This window comes from Nansenia antarctica (assembly GCF_963989245.1).
Source record: "Nansenia antarctica genome assembly, chromosome: 11".
Classification (NCBI taxonomy): domain Eukaryota; kingdom Metazoa; phylum Chordata; class Actinopteri; order Argentiniformes; family Microstomatidae; genus Nansenia; species Nansenia antarctica.
The window spans coordinates 15,676,946-15,695,580 of record NC_137681.1 but is presented as its reverse complement, the minus strand read 5'-3'; positions in this window follow the sequence as shown (position 1 = coordinate 15,695,580).

Below are 18,635 nucleotides of genomic sequence, written 5' to 3'. Positions count from 1 at the left end.
GGTTAATGATGGGGGAGGAAATTTCCCATGTGCTCTTTGCTTTTGTTAATGAGTGGGCAATGAGTACGCAAGAAATTCAGGTGAACCACTGTGTGAGTTGTTCTTTTTTTCCCAGAAACTAAATATATGGCAAAATATACAGTGGGGTGCAAAAATGTGGGCACCCCTAGTCAAAATGCTTTTTACAATTAATATCTAAGTGAAAAGAAGCAAACCTAACCTCTAAATGGTACAAAGACATTACACATTTCATCACATTTTAAAGCAAGATTCATTTTTATTTGTTACTTTTTACAGTTTCAAAATAATAAAACAAGGAAAAAGGCCTTGTGCAAAAGTTTGGGAACCCAAACTCCTCCTCGGACAACTATAACAGCTTGCAAACAACCTTTAGCCAACTAAGAGTCTTTCAATTCTTGTTTTGGGAATTGTTCCCCATTCTTCCTGGCAGAACACATATCAGAAATATTCTTCGGCCTTCTTGCATGCACGGTATGTTTGAGATCTCTCCACAGATTTTCAATAATATTCAAGTCTGGGGACTGTGATGGCCATTCCAAAACCTTAATCCGTCTTTCCTGGAAGTACTTCATGTTGATTTTGAGGTATGCTTCGGGTCATTGTTTTGCTGGAATACCCAACCTCTCTTCAACATCAATTTCTGGACTGACCTTCAAACATTAGCCTCTAGATTCTAGAGTCTAGAATCTCTTGATATTTGGTGGAATCCATTATTCCTTCCACCCGCACAATATTGCCTGTGCCCCCAGCTGCTACACAACCCCAAAGCATAATGGATCTACCTCCATGCTTAACAGTTGGCAAGGTGTTCTTCTCTACAAATGCTTCACCCTTTTTATCCAAACATACCTTCTTTGGTTGTGGCCAAAAAGTAAAATGTTGGTTTCGTCAGTCCAGAACCCCGTGGTTTTGCACTCCTTGAAAATCTGGTCCCAATTTAGGAAAATCTACAGATTAGTCTCTATGTCTACTTACGCTCCAATTGCAGCCAACCACCTGTTCCCGGCCTCCCTCTTAGATAATGCATTTGATCAGTGGTTCAGAAAGGGTGTTTTGAACATTAGACTGTTATATAAAGACAACATATTTATGTCATTTGATCAAATTAAGAATAAGTTTGCTCTGCCAGTGCATCACTTCTTCCGTTACTTACAAGTTAGACATTTTTTACGTAGTCCGTTTACTTCATTTCCTTCCCTGCCACCAAAAACATCTCTGGACTTAATCCTGGAAACAAAATCAGAGATTAGGGGAACAATATCTAGGCTTTGTACTATTTGAAATGGAGGACTCTTCACTCTCAATAATAAAAGAGAACTGGGAAAGGGACTTTGAAATAGACATATCAGAGGATCAATGGTCTAAAATACTTTAAAACATTCACTCTTCGTCTATTTGTGCAAGGCATGGACTTATTCAATTTAAGATTGTACATCAGATGCATATGTCCAAAAGCTTTCAAGAATCTTCCCTGAGGTTAGTTCTACCTGTAATAGATGCAAACAAGCTCCTGCCGACCTTTATCACACATTTTGGTCATGTCCTAGCCTAGCAGCTTTCTGGTCCTCCATATTTGAGCTTTACTCAGAGCTTGCAGGTCAGGTAATCGAACCATGCCATTTTCTAGGACTTTTTGCTGTTATCTCGATGGATATTAATCTACCAAAAGCACGGGTGAACTGCATGGTCTACTCCTCTTTTAGCAAGACGTCTTATACTTTTGAATTGGAAGGATGATCGTCCTCCCTCGTTTGGCAGGTGGATTTGTGATGTCATGTACTTTCTCAAGGTGGAAAAGATGAGATACACATTGCAGGGATCAACTGGGAGGTTTAATGCAGTGTGGCAGCCTTTCATTTTTTACGTGGAACGTCTAACAATGTCTTAAAAATGACTTTGTATTGTATATGTGAAGTACTCATGTTTCTGCTGTTGTTTTGTCTGTGTGCTTATGTATGTTATGTCTGTAATGTACTGTAATGTCTCTGAAAACTAAATAAAAACACATTGATCAATTGTTCGATTTATTTTCCATTTTCTGATGATGTTTCTGACAGTGGAAATGGGTAGCTTGAAACGTTGCGAGAGTTTTTTGTAGCCTTCTCCTTGATGGTGGAAGTGAACTATCTTGATTCTGACATCCTTGGACAACTGTTTAGAGGAACCCATGGTTTTTAACACCAGACACAACAGCCACTGCTTACTTCAGAATATATACTTCAACCCTGGAATTATATTCACCTGACTCATTGAAGCCCTGAAGTAAATCACCTTGGTCTGGGCCTTAGTAATCATCTTCTCAGAGGTAACAAAGAATAATCCAAAAGGGTTCCCAAACTTTTGCACAGGGCCCTTTTCCTTTTGTATCATTTAAAAACTCTGAAAAATGAAAATAAAAAGAAACCTTGCTTTAAAATGTGCAGAAAGGTGTCATGTTTAACAGACATTTAAACCAGGGGTGCCCACATTTTTGCACCCCACTGTATACAGTGGGGGAAATAAGTATTGAACACATCAACATTTTGTCCAGTAAATGTATTTTCAATGAGTTCATTCAAGTGAAATGTGCACCAGACTTTGGTATTAACTCAAACAATCCAGACAAAAAATCTAAACATTAAAGTCTATATGTAAATAAAGTTATGTGGAATGAAACAGGAAAAAAGTATTGAACACACTAACTGAAATGTATTCAATACTTAGTGGAGAAGCCTTTGTTTGTAATGACAGCTTCAAGGCACTTTCTGTATGAAGTAACTAATCGCCCGCAGTATTCAGGTGTGATTTTGGCCCATTCCTCTACACAGATTGTCTTTAAATCTTGAAGATTGCAGGGGCCCTCTTATGAATCTGGATCTTCAGATGCTTCCACAAATGTTCAATTGGGTATAAGTCAGGTGATTGACTGGGCCATTCCAACATGTTGATTTTCTTTCTCTGAAACCAATTGCTAGTTTCCTTTGCTGTATGCTTTGGATCGTTGTCCTGCTGGAAGATCCACCCACGTCTCATCCTCAGCATCCTGGTGGATGGCAGCAGGTTCATCTCAAGAATCTCTCTGTACATGGCTCCATTCATTGTTCCTTCAATGAAATGAAGTCTGCCAGTACCACAAGAGAAGAAACAGCCCCACACCATGATACTTCCACCTCCAAACTTCACTGTTGGTATAGTGTTATTCTGGTGATGTGCAGTGCCATTTCTCCTCCAAAAATGTTGTGTTGTGTGACAGCCAAAAAGTTAAATTTTGGTCTCATCTGACCACATGCTCCCAGTAGTTCATTGGCTTGTCCAAATGTTGTTTGGCAAACCTTAAACGAGCTTCAACGTGTATTTTTTTCAGTAGTGGAGTCTTGCGGGCTGAGCGTGCACAGAGGCCATGGCGGTGGAGTGCATTGCCTACTGTCCTTTCTGTCACAGTTGTACCTGCTGCCTCCAAGTCTTTCTGGAGCTCTTTCCTAGTGGTCCTTGGCTCTTTGGCTACACTTCTAAGTATCATTATGACTCCCTGATCAGAAATCTTGCGAGGAGCTCCTGTGCGTGGCCGGATTTGTGGAAGCATCTGAAGATCCAGATTTACTGGACAAAATGTTGATGTGTTCAATACTTATTTCCCCCACTCTATATAAAGATAATAAAGCATATTTGACTAATGGTAGCCACTACAAAACTTAAGAGTAGTTATCACTATATATACCAGTTTAGAGAGATAACAGAACACATGTCTGTGTCCCTGAAAATGACTCAGAACCTTTGTACTATTTTGTATAATAATAAGCGACAACAGATTAAGATTTGTTTGTTTATTTAATCATAAAAATAAACAAAAAATAGTTCCGCAACTGAACTTCAAATGGACCATTTTAATCACCTCTGTTTGTCTGCCCTAGAATTAGTTGCCCCCCTCAGAACAAAAAAGAAATGTCTCAGTGCAGCTAACTCATCCCCATGGATAAATGATGACATCCGCAACCTAAAAAGAGAGTGCAGAATAGTTGAGCGGCGGTGGAAGAAGACTAAGGGGACAGTTCACTTCATTCACATGAAGGAACTCCTCATCTCTTTCAACCTAAAAGTTGAGGATGCAAGAACCATATACTTCTCCAACCTGATCCACCTTAATAAGAATAAGCCTAAAGCTCTTTTTGCAGTTATAAACACCCTGGTTAATCCACCTCCTCCCCCAGTTCCTGTCTACTCTGATAATGACTGTGAACTATTCTTATCATTTTTTCTAGATAAAGTTAACAATATAAGATCCAAGATAACACCTCCAAACATCATCATTGTCGACCAGCCTCCTCCAGCTCCCTCGTTACGCCAGTTCAACATTATCTCCTTAGATCAGGGGTCCCCAAACTACGGCCCGCGGGCCGAACACGGCCCACCCCCACACTTGGACCGGCCCTTTGAACAACGTGTAATTTCTAACTGCAATTGCGGCATTGCACCGACGTGGTGGCGGGGGCGCTGTTTCGCAAATAATTGGAAATACATTTCCACCATAAATTGATGCAGAAAGGGCACAAATTGCATCTAAATTCACCAGAATGCAAGAAATTAAGTGTTTGATGCTCGTTTAAGGATCCCCAGACATCCCTGCTTCATGGGTCCCCCCGTGTAAGATGAGGGTCCTCCCTCAAGTATCAGACTGTAAAACTGATTATATTTCATTGACATATCACTATAGGTATAAATTCCATCCAAATTCAACTGTTTAGACTTTGTTTGCATCCACCAGTGCTCTCCTGCGCGCAATTGCTTTGCGCAACCGCCTCCATTCCACTCCGTTCCATATTATTTTATGTTAGAGACCAACCCAGGCCCCCCATCACAGAAAGGAAAAATGATGTGGCCCTCACAGAAAAAAGTTTGGGGACCCCTGCCTTAGATGATCTTACCCCAATTATCTCACTCATGAACCCCTCCTCTAGTCCTGTTGACACTATCCCAACCTCACTTTTAAAAGCTGTCTTCAATAGCCTCAGTCCCTATATTTTGTCTATTATTAACAGTTCCATATCCTCTGGGTGTGTGCCTGATCATTTCAAACATGCCATCATCCAACCTCTCCTGAAAAAAACAGGCCTTGATCCTCTAGTCCACAGTAATTACCGGCCAATCTCCAAACTCCCATTCATTTCGAAGGTCCTGGAAAAAGTTGTTTGTAACCAACTTTTAAAATTTCTTGACAATAACAAGTTGTTTGATAAATTTCAGTCTGGCTTCCGTCAGAAGCACAGCACCGAGACTGCACTTCTTAGAGTGTCGAGTGACATCATTATGAGGGCTGATGTCGGAGAGTGCTCAGTGCTGCTGCTGCTTGACCTAAGCGCAGCATTTGACACTATTGACCACGACATCCTTTTAAATAGGCTCCAACAGTGGGTGGGTTTAGATGGGGTAGCTCTGAAATGGTTTTCGTCCTATCTGTCAGGGAGAAGTGTGGCTGTCGCTATCGACAGCTATGTCTCCTCCACATCTCCCTTGGCCTGTGGGGTCCCCCAGGGTTCAATCCTTGGTCCAATCCTGTTCTCCCTCTACATGTTACCCCTTGGTGCTCTTATTAATAGTTTTGATGGCATATCCTATCACTGTTATGCAGATGATACGCAATTATATGTTTCTTTTAAACCAAGTGATCTCAGCAAACTCACCATCTTACATGACTGTATTGCTGGAATAAATAATTGGATGGCACAAAACTTCCTACAGTTAAATGCAGATAAAACTGAGATACTAGTTATAGGCCCTGAGAGTACCTCGAATGAAATTCGGCGGTCCCTCGGTTCATTGGCATCCAATGTAAGTAACACCGCCAGAAATCTGGGAGTCTTTTTTGATAGCCACTTGAATTTTGAATACCATGTAAAAAAGGTCACACAGTCATGTTTCTACCATCTTCGCAATATCGCAAAAATCAAACCAATCCTTACTTCTCAAGACCTCGAAAAAATCATGCACGCATTTATCTCCTCACGTCTAGACTACTGTAACGGACTCTACTCTATCCTCAGCCGCTCTTCTATTAACCGACTACAATTAGTACAAAACACAGCTGCCAGAATTCTCACTAACACATATCGCAGAGCTCATATAACCCCGGTTTTGGCCGCTCTTCACTGGCTACCCGTTAAATCCAGAATTGATTTTAAAATCCTTTTAATAACTTATAAGGCATTACACGGGCTGGCCCCTCTCTATATCTCGGAATTATTACAGGCAAAGCCCAATGTGAGATCTCTCAGGTCCTCGGACAAGGGCCTTCTGGTCATACCCTCGACCAACCTCAGAACCAAGGGTGACCGAGCTTTTGTAGTAGTGGCTCCCACACTGTGGAACGCCCTCCCAGTGTCGATAAAGAATGCTCAATCTATTAATTGTTTTAAGAACTTGTTAAAAAAACACCTGTTTCGTTTGCACTTTATTTTATGATATTTTCACCTGACCCACTTCTATAGGTCATTGTTTTGTTTTATCGCTTGTTGTTTTATTGCTCTTATGCCCTTATGTGCCTTGTGCTAACTTGTTTTTACCTGATTGTTTTTATGTGATGTCCACTGTACAGCACTTTGTAACTCTGTTTTGAAAGGTGCTTTATAAATAAAATTTACTTACTTACTTACTTACTGTTGCCTAGTAACGTGAACACAAACATGTAGTCTAATTAACGGTCATTTAGTAGAACATCTCTGCGGCGGAGTGATACATATAGTTAAAAGTCCCAGTGCTGTTATACTGTATATCAGCACTCATGGAATGCCTCTTGTCCAATCAAATCCAATCAAATGACTTGGTCGGAACTAACTGTTGTATAAGTTGAAATTGTTGTTGTCGCAAGAATAAGTGAACCTGTCATCTTGTCATCTGTTGTGTGTAGTGTAGTGTAGACTTGAAAAACAATCTGGCCAGATGGACCAGAAAAGAAAAACTTTCACACCAGAAAAAGAAAACATTTCACACCTCATGTTTATGTCACCTCTCTTACTTAGAGAGATATTTTTGCCTCATTAAAACTGAGAAACCATGGTTATTGACATGATATATTGACATGATCTGATTAGATTAGATTAGATTAGATTAGTCTTCTTCAAACAACACATTTTCAGTAAATGCATAATCACAACAAGAAAATTACAAATCTGAAGATGTAATTTAAATATTATTAAATAAACACTGTATACAGTAGTGTATAGCTTGAACATGGTTCAAACACATTTTGATCTCATGGATGTTCAGTTGAAGCATCCATAGCTCAGTCTATGAATCTGAGAGTATCCAGCCCCATCCCTCAACGGTTGACCAAAATAAGTGTTTTTTGTTTGAATCTCAGATTGGCCTTTTAACACCGGCTTGTGAGGTTATAAATGATAGCTTACTATACAGATCAGAAACAAGTTGACCACAGATCAATTGTGTACAGTAGGTTTACTGAGAAACCAACACATATCCCAGAAGCTATATTCTACAGTGAGCCTCAATTACAGGCTTACATACTACAGTGTAAGTGTCCAATTATCTAAGTCTATTGTACTGTAGCTACAGTGGGAGAGATGCAGAATTCATCTTTAACGTGTCCCATGTCATTAGGAAGTACACAACTCGGTCCAGCAGTCTAGTTGTTCGGCTCAGAAACCTTCCATGGAGCTGATTAACCCTCCCTCCTGGAGTTTGACTGGTCCCTGTGGTGGAAGTTGTCAGGGGAAATAGTACAGCACCGACACAGGTTAACTTATCACCACTGATTCCCGGCTCCAGATGGCGAGGATGCGGCATGGAGGGTCAGTGTGAGGGAGAGAGGAGCCCCGCTCCCTCCTGACATACAGCTTAGTCAGGGAGAGGGAGATTATACTGCAGACATCACATTAGGAAACTCCTCTTAGAGGGAGGATAGAGGAATCTCCTCTTGCTTTTTTATGGGGCTGCAAAGGTTCTGTTCAAAAGGTTGCTGCTCTGAAACAGTAAAGATGAGTTCTTCCATCCATTTAGACTTTTCAGGCCCCTGCCGCACCAAACTGTGCTATCCATTAAGTATGGATTGAGCCATGAGAGTTGGTTTCTCATTGTTGTGAAGGCCCACAGTTTAGTGCCAGTTTAGTTTCCCCAAACCAGCCCTATTTTGCCCCAGTTATTTCTTTGTTATTTTCTATACTATTTCTGTACGTTTTATGAAGGGTATGTATTATTCTTGTAATGTTTATGCATATGTTTGATGACGTAGTATATCCGGGGTGTGTCCGTGACCCGGATGCTACGTTCGGTGGTGTATATATAAGAAACGGAAGTAGTCCGCGAGTCAGTGTGGGATGAGCATCAGAACGAGAGAGACCAAATGAGAGAGAGAGTAACGCGAAGTCAATGTAAGATGGCGGATTCAGTACGACGCACACCGTGCAGAAGCTGAGGACGCCAGGAAAGCGATTATTGAGTGTACCACTGTAGCCCGTTTAGTTGTGTTCCCGTTGGACCGCCTTGCCAGCAGCCGGCTGTTCAACGTTGGACCAAGCGAGACGCCAGCTGGACATAATCGTCGCCTCCACGAGCGGACTGCGACCGAACACTGACTCCAGCGGAGCTTCGACGCGGACCACCGGACTTGGGCCCTTCACCTCGTTGTGGACCACGAAGACGGCCCTTTCCCTCCGCGTTGCTACGTCACCCCCCCCTTTCGTCGGCTAACTTCATCGACGCACATGCCATTCAACCAGGCCTCAACGCGCACCACAGCCCTGGACTATCAGCCTGTTCAGGCCAGAGACTATCAGTGAGTGATTGAGTGTGTGTGTGGCCGGCCGGGAGGGAATGTATATTTGGGGATGGATACATCAGTCATGTATAATAAATGTGTTGTTCATATGTGATACCGTTACCGTGTGTTAGTTGTTTGTATGCTAATGCTAAGTACAAGGCTAATGCTAATGCTAGTTCCAATGCTAAATGCTAATGCTAATTACAAGGCTAATGCTAATGCTAGTTCCCATGCTACTGCTAACGATAGTAACTGCTAGTCTAACGGTTTGCTGGCGCCCCCTGCCTGTATCCTCCTATACTGCCTATTTAGCTCCATTAGTTAGATAACCAGCCCCTTCCTAAATTATACAGTCCTTTTCAGCTACTCCCTGGTTACAATTGGTCCTTCGAGCCGGATAGGTAGTGTAGTGATAGCATGGCTGAGCGCAGCCAACCAGACCAGACAGTTACCCCCCCTTCTCCGCCCCCTGAGCCAGAGCCACGACCACAGAGAGTCCCGCGGTTGCCTCCGAGGTTACAGGAGTATGAGCTTGAGCTCGAAAGCTCACTGAGTGGTAGCGAGGAGCGCACTCCACGGGATACAGTGGTCGGAGAGGCCGAGGTGTCCGCCGGCGCGCGGGTGGCTAGCACTGAGACAGCCCTCACAGAGCACCAGCCTGAGGATGAGATGGCAGAACCGCAGGGTTTTGCCGTGGAAACGGACGAGCAGGAAGGAGAGGCCCGGTCCGACAGCGCCTGCGGGCGGAAGAGGGAGGGCCTCAGCCTCAACGATCTGCCTCCCAGTACGGCGCGCTCGAGACCTAGCTCCTGCCGCTCAGTGGCTTCCTCCCGGTCCAGGGTTTCCGTGGGCAGTTCTGCCTCTGGGGCGGATAGCCTGCACTCCAGAGGGAGTAGTGCCGCGCTGTCCGAATGTATGCGCCAACAGGCCGAGATGGCGTTAGAGCGGGAGCGCCAACAGGCCGAGGTGACGTTAGAGCGAGAACGCCTCCAGTTCGAGCGTGAACAAGAGAGGGAACGCATCCATTTCGAGCGTGAACGCCTCCAGCGCCAGGAGGCGCTAGAACGTGAACGCCTCCAGATGGACGGAGCGGAACGCGCGGCGGAGAGACAGATGGAGGGGGCGGAACGCGCGGCGGAGAGGTTCCGGCGACAGCAGCGCGTTCGTAACCCCGGGAAGTTGGGTCTGAGCATGGCTGCCTTCGCGGAGTTCCTACTGGAGGAAGTGCATGACACCAACGTAGACGCCATGGGTTACGCTGAGCCGAAGAAGGAGAGGGAGAAGGGAGACCGCTGGGACCGGCCGAGCTCGAACAGAGGACGCCCAGTAGGAGTGCTGCACACGGAGGAGGAGCCTCGGAGAGAGAGGAAAGCCCGACCTGAGGGAAAGGATTCCTCTCAACCCCCTCAAAAGGGACGGAGAGGTCCACCGCCATGTCCGTACTGCACCAGCGAGCACTGGTTCAATGAGTGCAGTGACTTCAACAACCTGAGTACCGAGGACAAGCAGAGGTGGCTCGAGGAGAACCAGAGGTGCTGGAACTGTGGGCGCGACCATCTGGCTAAGAACTGCACCTTGAGGAGAAAGTGCAATCGCTGTGAGGAGGTCCACCTCAACATTCTACACGAGGTCTCCCTCGCCAGGTCCACGGAGGGCACCAGAAGCCCTAGGTCCGGTCGCGCACCGGAAGAGGAAACCCCTGTCTACTACCTAGACTCGCCACAGAGCAGCGGCTCCAAGGTTCTACTGAAGGTGGTGAAGGTCCGACTGCACCACAACAACGCTGTGTACGACACGTACGCCGTTCTAGACGACGGGTCGGAACGGACCATCCTTCTCCAGGGGGCAGTGCGCCAGTTGGGGCTCCAAGGGACTGCGGAGAAGCTGACTCTGCGCACGATACGTCGCGACCTTAAAGAGGTCACCGGGGCGAGAATCAACTTCTCTATCTCCCCGGCGGGGCGGCCGTCGGATAGACATCGGCTTCAGAATGTCTTCACCGCCGACCAGCTAGCGCTCTCCCGCTACGACTACCCCCTGGAGAGGTTACGCGCAAGATATCCCCACCTACGGCGAGTAGACCTACATCCGATAGAAGGAGCGGAGCCAACCCTTCTCATCGGCTCGGACAACGCTGAACTGATCGTGTCGCTCCGTCCTCCGCTGAGAGGACCACGAGGCTGCCCGATGGCTGTTAAGACTGCGCTTGGGTGGGCCCTCCAAGGCGCTACCGAGGGGAGAGATAGAGACGGGAGAGCTACGTCATCCCTCCATGTCCGAACCGAAGAAGCAAACCAACCAACCGGACCGCCTGGAGTGGAATCTATTGCTGCCAGTGCACCTGGAACAGTTAGTACCACAAATGGTTCACCACAGGATGACCAACCAAAGAAGAAGTCTCTGTGGACAGAGCATAAGTCTCTGGATGGGAAGACCTACTTCTACAACACAGAGACTAAACAGTCCTCAGGGGAGAAACCAGACGACCTGAAATCTCCTGCGGAGCAAATGTTGTCTAAGTGCCCGTGGAAGGAGTACAAGTCTGACACGGGAAAGCCTTACTACTACAACTCCCAGACTAAGGAGTCCCGGTGGTGGCGCTACCGTGCCATGGCGGCAACAGCTGTTGCCGAGGAACACCTGCAGGTGGCCATGCACCCTCACGTGGCCGAGGTCAGCATTGACGCACCCGTCAACTCCGTCGAGTACACGTCAGCCATGGAAGTCTCAGCCCGTATTGTAGACGCCTCCAAGGAGGAAAGGCCGGAGTTGGCGAAGAAAACGTACAAGTGGAACCCAAAAGAGGAGGCCAAGCAGGCCTTCAAAGAGCTTCTGAAGGAGAATGGTGGTTCATCCAACGCGTCATGGGAGCAAACCATGAGAATGATCATCAACGACCCACGCTACAGCGCCCTGCCCAAGCTGAGGGAGAAGAAGCAAGCGTTTAAGGCCTACAAGGCTAAGAAGGAGAAGGAACAAGCCAAGCAGCTCAGGAAGAGGAACTGGGAGGCGCTGAAGAGCATTCTGGACAACATGGCCAACGTCACCTACCGCACCACCTGGTCCGAGGCCCAGCAGTACCTGCTGGACGACCCCACCTTCGATGAGTACGAGGAGCTGCAGAACATGGACCAGGAAGACGCTCTGATCTGCTTCGAGGAGCACATCCGCGCCCTGGAGAAGGAGGAGAAGCAGAAGACTCTGCTGAGGGAGAGAGACCACTTGTCCGAAGGTGCCGTGGTACTGGTGATCGACCAGTCCCTTCCACGCGCCGCCTGGCAGACAGGCAGAGTGACCAAGGTCCTATCACCTCATACCTCACGCTGCTAGAGCAGCCTAGCCAGTGTGCCTTCTTTAGTTAACTGAAACCGAGGGTTTCATGGGGCGGCTGTTGTGAAGGCCCACAGTTTAGTGCCAGTTTAGTTTCCCCAAACCAGCCCTATTTTGCCCCAGTTATTTCTTTGTTATTTTCTATACTATTTCTGTACGTTTTATGAAGGGTATGTATTATTCTTGTAATGTTTATGCATATGTTTGATGACGTAGTATATCCGGGGTGTGTCCGTGACCCGGATGCTACGTTCGGTGGTGTATATATAAGAAACGGAAGTAGTCCGCGAGTCAGTGTGGGATGAGCATCAGAACGAGAGAGACCAAATGAGAGAGAGAGTAACGCGAAGTCAATGTAAGATGGCGGATTCAGTACGACGCACACCGTGCAGAAGCTGAGGACGCCAGGAAAGCGATTATTGAGTGTACCACTGTAGCCCGTTTAGTTGTGTTCCCGTTGGACCGCCTTGCCAGCAGCCGGCTGTTCAACGTTGGACCAAGCGAGACGCCAGCTGGACATAATCGTCGCCTCCACGAGCGGACTGCGACCGAACACTGACTCCAGCGGAGCTTCGACGCGGACCACCGGACTTGGGCCCTTCACCTCGTTGTGGACCACGAAGACGGCCCTTTCCCTCCGCGTTGCTACGTCACCCCCCCCTTTCGTCGGCTAACTTCATCGACGCACATGCCATTCAACCAGGCCTCAACGCGCACCACAGCCCTGGACTATCAGCCTGTTCAGGCCAGAGACTATCAGTGAGTGATTGAGTGTGTGTGTGGCCGGCCGGGAGGGAATGTATATTTGGGGATGGATACATCAGTCATGTATAATAAATGTGTTGTTCATATGTGATACCGTTACCGTGTGTTAGTTGTTTGTATGCTAATGCTAAGTACAAGGCTAATGCTAATGCTAGTTCCAATGCTAAATGCTAATGCTAATTACAAGGCTAATGCTAATGCTAGTTCCCATGCTACTGCTAACGATAGTAACTGCTAGTCTAACGGTTTGCTGGCGCCCCCTGCCTGTATCCTCCTATACTGCCTATTTAGCTCCATTAGTTAGATAACCAGCCCCTTCCTAAATTATACAGTCCTTTTCAGCTACTCCCTGGTTACAATTGGTCCTTCGAGCCGGATAGGTAGTGTAGTGATAGCATGGCTGAGCGCAGCCAACCAGACCAGACAGTTACCCCCCCTTCTCCGCCCCCTGAGCCAGAGCCACGACCACAGAGAGTCCCGCGGTTGCCTCCGAGGTTACAGGAGTATGAGCTTGAGCTCGAAAGCTCACTGAGTGGTAGCGAGGAGCGCACTCCACGGGATACAGTGGTCGGAGAGGCCGAGGTGTCCGCCGGCGCGCGGGTGGCTAGCACTGAGACAGCCCTCACAGAGCACCAGCCTGAGGATGAGATGGCAGAACCGCAGGGTTTTGCCGTGGAAACGGACGAGCAGGAAGGAGAGGCCCGGTCCGACAGCGCCTGCGGGCGGAAGAGGGAGGGCCTCAGCCTCAACGATCTGCCTCCCAGTACGGCGCGCTCGAGACCTAGCTCCTGCCGCTCAAGTGGCTTCCTCCCGGTCCAGGGTTTCCGTGGGCAGTTCTGCCTCTGGGGCGGATAGCCTGCACTCCAGAGGGAGTAGTGCCGCGCTGTCCGAATGTATGCGCCAACAGGCCGAGATGGCGTTAGAGCGGGAGCGCCAACAGGCCGAGGTGACGTTAGAGCGAGAACGCCTCCAGTTCGAGCGTGAACAAGAGAGGGAACGCATCCATTTCGAGCGTGAACGCCTCCAGCGCCAGGAGGCGCTAGAACGTGAACGCCTCCAGATGGACGGAGCGGAACGCGCGGCGGAGAGACAGATGGAGGGGGCGGAACGCGCGGCGGAGAGGTTCCGGCGACAGCAGCGCGTTCGTAACCCCGGGAAGTTGGGTCTGAGCATGGCTGCCTTCGCGGAGTTCCTACTGGAGGAAGTGCATGACACCAACGTAGACGCCATGGGTTACGCTGAGCCGAAGAAGGAGAGGGAGAAGGGAGACCGCTGGGACCGGCCGAGCTCGAACAGAGGACGCCCAGTAGGAGTGCTGCACACGGAGGAGGAGCCTCGGAGAGAGAGGAAAGCCCGACCTGAGGGAAAGGATTCCTCTCAACCCCCTCAAAAGGGACGGAGAGGTCCACCGCCATGTCCGTACTGCACCAGCGAGCACTGGTTCAATGAGTGCAGTGACTTCAACAACCTGAGTACCGAGGACAAGCAGAGGTGGCTCGAGGAGAACCAGAGGTGCTGGAACTGTGGGCGCGACCATCTGGCTAAGAACTGCACCTTGAGGAGAAAGTGCAATCGCTGTGAGGAGGTCCACCTCAACATTCTACACGAGGTCTCCCTCGCCAGGTCCACGGAGGGCACCAGAAGCCCTAGGTCCGGTCGCGCACCGGAAGAGGAAACCCCTGTCTACTACCTAGACTCGCCACAGAGCAGCGGCTCCAAGGTTCTACTGAAGGTGGTGAAGGTCCGACTGCACCACAACAACGCTGTGTACGACACGTACGCCGTTCTAGACGACGGGTCGGAACGGACCATCCTTCTCCAGGGGGCAGTGCGCCAGTTGGGGCTCCAAGGGACTGCGGAGAAGCTGACTCTGCGCACGATACGTCGCGACCTTAAAGAGGTCACCGGGGCGAGAATCAACTTCTCTATCTCCCCGGCGGGGCGGCCGTCGGATAGACATCGGCTTCAGAATGTCTTCACCGCCGACCAGCTAGCGCTCTCCCGCTACGACTACCCCCTGGAGAGGTTACGCGCAAGATATCCCCACCTACGGCGAGTAGACCTACATCCGATAGAAGGAGCGGAGCCAACCCTTCTCATCGGCTCGGACAACGCTGAACTGATCGTGTCGCTCCGTCCTCCGCTGAGAGGACCACGAGGCTGCCCGATGGCTGTTAAGACTGCGCTTGGGTGGGCCCTCCAAGGCGCTACCGAGGGGAGAGATAGAGACGGGAGAGCTACGTCATCCCTCCATGTCCGAACCGAAGAAGCAAACCAACCAACCGGACCGCCTGGAGTGGAATCTATTGCTGCCAGTGCACCTGGAACAGTTAGTACCACAAATGGTTCACCACAGGATGACCAACCAAAGAAGAAGTCTCTGTGGACAGAGCATAAGTCTCTGGATGGGAAGACCTACTTCTACAACACAGAGACTAAACAGTCCTCAGGGGAGAAACCAGACGACCTGAAATCTCCTGCGGAGCAAATGTTGTCTAAGTGCCCGTGGAAGGAGTACAAGTCTGACACGGGAAAGCCTTACTACTACAACTCCCAGACTAAGGAGTCCCGGTGGTGGCGCTACCGTGCCATGGCGGCAACAGCTGTTGCCGAGGAACACCTGCAGGTGGCCATGCACCCTCACGTGGCCGAGGTCAGCATTGACGCACCCGTCAACTCCGTCGAGTACACGTCAGCCATGGAAGTCTCAGCCCGTATTGTAGACGCCTCCAAGGAGGAAAGGCCGGAGTTGGCGAAGAAAACGTACAAGTGGAACCCAAAAGAGGAGGCCAAGCAGGCCTTCAAAGAGCTTCTGAAGGAGAATGGTGGTTCATCCAACGCGTCATGGGAGCAAACCATGAGAATGATCATCAACGACCCACGCTACAGCGCCCTGCCCAAGCTGAGGGAGAAGAAGCAAGCGTTTAAGGCCTACAAGGCTAAGAAGGAGAAGGAACAAGCCAAGCAGCTCAGGAAGAGGAACTGGGAGGCGCTGAAGAGCATTCTGGACAACATGGCCAACGTCACCTACCGCACCACCTGGTCCGAGGCCCAGCAGTACCTGCTGGACGACCCCACCTTCGATGAGTACGAGGAGCTGCAGAACATGGACCAGGAAGACGCTCTGATCTGCTTCGAGGAGCACATCCGCGCCCTGGAGAAGGAGGAGAAGCAGAAGACTCTGCTGAGGGAGAGAGACCACTTGTCCGAAGGTGCCGTGGTACTGGTGATCGACCAGTCCCTTCCACGCGCCGCCTGGCAGACAGGCAGAGTGACCAAGGTCCTATCACCTCATACCTCACGCTGCTAGAGCAGCCTAGCCAGTGTGCCTTCTTTAGTTAACTGAAACCGAGGGTTTCATGGGGCGGCTGTTGTGAAGGCCCACAGTTTAGTGCCAGTTTAGTTTCCCCAAACCAGCCCTATTTTGCCCCAGTTATTTCTTTGTTATTTTCTATACTATTTCTGTACGTTTTATGAAGGGTATGTATTATTCTTGTAATGTTTATGCATATGTTTGATGACGTAGTATATCCGGGGTGTGTCCGTGACCCGGATGCTACGTTCGGTGGTGTATATATAAGAAACGGAAGTAGTCCGCGAGTCAGTGTGGGATGAGCATCAGAACGAGAGAGACCAAATGAGAGAGAGAGTAACGCGAAGTCAATGTAAGATGGCGGATTCAGTACGACGCACACCGTGCAGAAGCTGAGGACGCCAGGAAAGCGATTATTGAGTGTACCACTGTAGCCCGTTTAGTTGTGTTCCCGTTGGACCGCCTTGCCAGCAGCCGGCTGTTCAACGTTGGACCAAGCGAGACGCCAGCTGGACATAATCGTCGCCTCCACGAGCGGACTGCGACCGAACACTGACTCCAGCGGAGCTTCGACGCGGACCACCGGACTTGGGCCCTTCACCTCGTTGTGGACCACGAAGACGGCCCTTTCCCTCCGCGTTGCTACGTCACCCCCCCCTTTCGTCGGCTAACTTCATCGACGCACATCCCATCAACCAGGCCTCAACGCGCACCACAGCCCTGGACTATCAGCCTGTTCAGGCCAGAGACTATCAGTGAGTGATTGAGTGTGTGTGTGGCCGGCCGGGAGGGAATGTATATTTGGGGATGGATACATCAGTCATGTATAATAAATGTGTTGTTCATATGTGATACCGTTACCGTGTGTTAGTTGTTTGTATGCTAATGCTAAGTACAAGGCTAATGCTAATGCTAGTTCCAATGCTAAATGCTAATGCTAATTACAAGGCTAATGCTAATGCTAGTTCCCATGCTACTGCTAACGATAGTAACTGCTAGTCTAACGGTTTGCTGGCGCCCCCTGCCTGTATCCTCCTATACTGCCTATTTAGCTCCATTAGTTAGATAACCAGCCCCTTCCTAAATTATACAGTCCTTTTCAGCTACTCCCTGGTTACACTCATGTTGACGGACAACGAAGATGACAAGGGTCTGTCCGGGTCAGTTTCATACATTTTGGTGTTTTTTTCCAGATAAAAGAGAGAGAAAGAGTTTAACTTTCCACAGTCCATTCATCCACCAATTATAAATAAGGTATCGTATTGAGTTACTGGGTTACAGTCTGGTGCGACCAGGGCCTTAGAATCATCAGTGATGAACAGTACTGCAGCAGGTGGCTGGTGGAGGTAGACATTGGTTGACAGGCTCATTGTAATGCATGGAACGGAATGAGGAATATTTGATACAATTCCTTATTCCGTTCCATGCATAACAATGTCCTCCAATTGTTGTCTTCACCAGCCTCCCCTGGTGTACGATGTTCTGAGTTGTACAGCTTAGAAAAAGAGACCCTGACAATGTTGGTTATTGTAGATAACAGCCTGTAAGAGATCTAGACAATTTTCACAGACACAGCTTAAGCCTAATCCTAGACTGAAAAGCATCAGAGATTTTACATTCAAAGTGTAATTCAGTCCAGGACTAGGCTGAAGCCTGGGGCCTCATTTATAAAAATGTACTTGAACGTCATCTTTAACTTGCACGTAAGCAAATATTTCTAAATGGACATAAGCATTATTTATAAAACGGGCTGCGCTACGTCTGTCGTACGCACTTCATCTATAAATAACAAATATTATATATACTGTATATATTGAAATTGAACGCAGGTGAATGAGCTTTATATTTACACCTTGTCATAGCGGGGTGCAGACACCAGTGACCACTCTGTAAGTTTCTCGTCTTTGAAAACGAGTCTATGGTGTTTTTTGAAGGATTTTCTGTATGCCCATCCAGATCCATTGTGTATGTCAACATGTTGATATGGAACCATATTGTAGCGAACGGGAATCTTCTAGTGTAACTCGCCCCATGCGGGAGTCGAACCCCGACCTCCCACATAACCGACGGCCGCGCTAACCATTAGACCAAGAGAGTTAACTCCCTTGGAGGAGCTGTCAACGGGGCCTCATACGGGATCGTTACACTATCCTCACCGTTCGGGAAAGCGTGCCCTCACGCTTCACTATATCAAGTCCCTCACGTGGACACGCTCTCCGATGGCCTTCTTGTTGTGATTATGCATTTACTGAAAATGTGTTGTTTGAAGAAGACTAATCTAATCTAATCTAATCTAATCAGATCATGTCAATATATCATGTCAATAACCATGGTTTCTCAGTTTTAATGAGGCAAAAATATCTCTAAGTAAGAGAGGTGACATAAACATGAGGTGTGAAATGTTTTCTTTTTCTGGTGTGAAAGTTTTTCTTTTCTGGTCCATCGGGCCAGATTGTT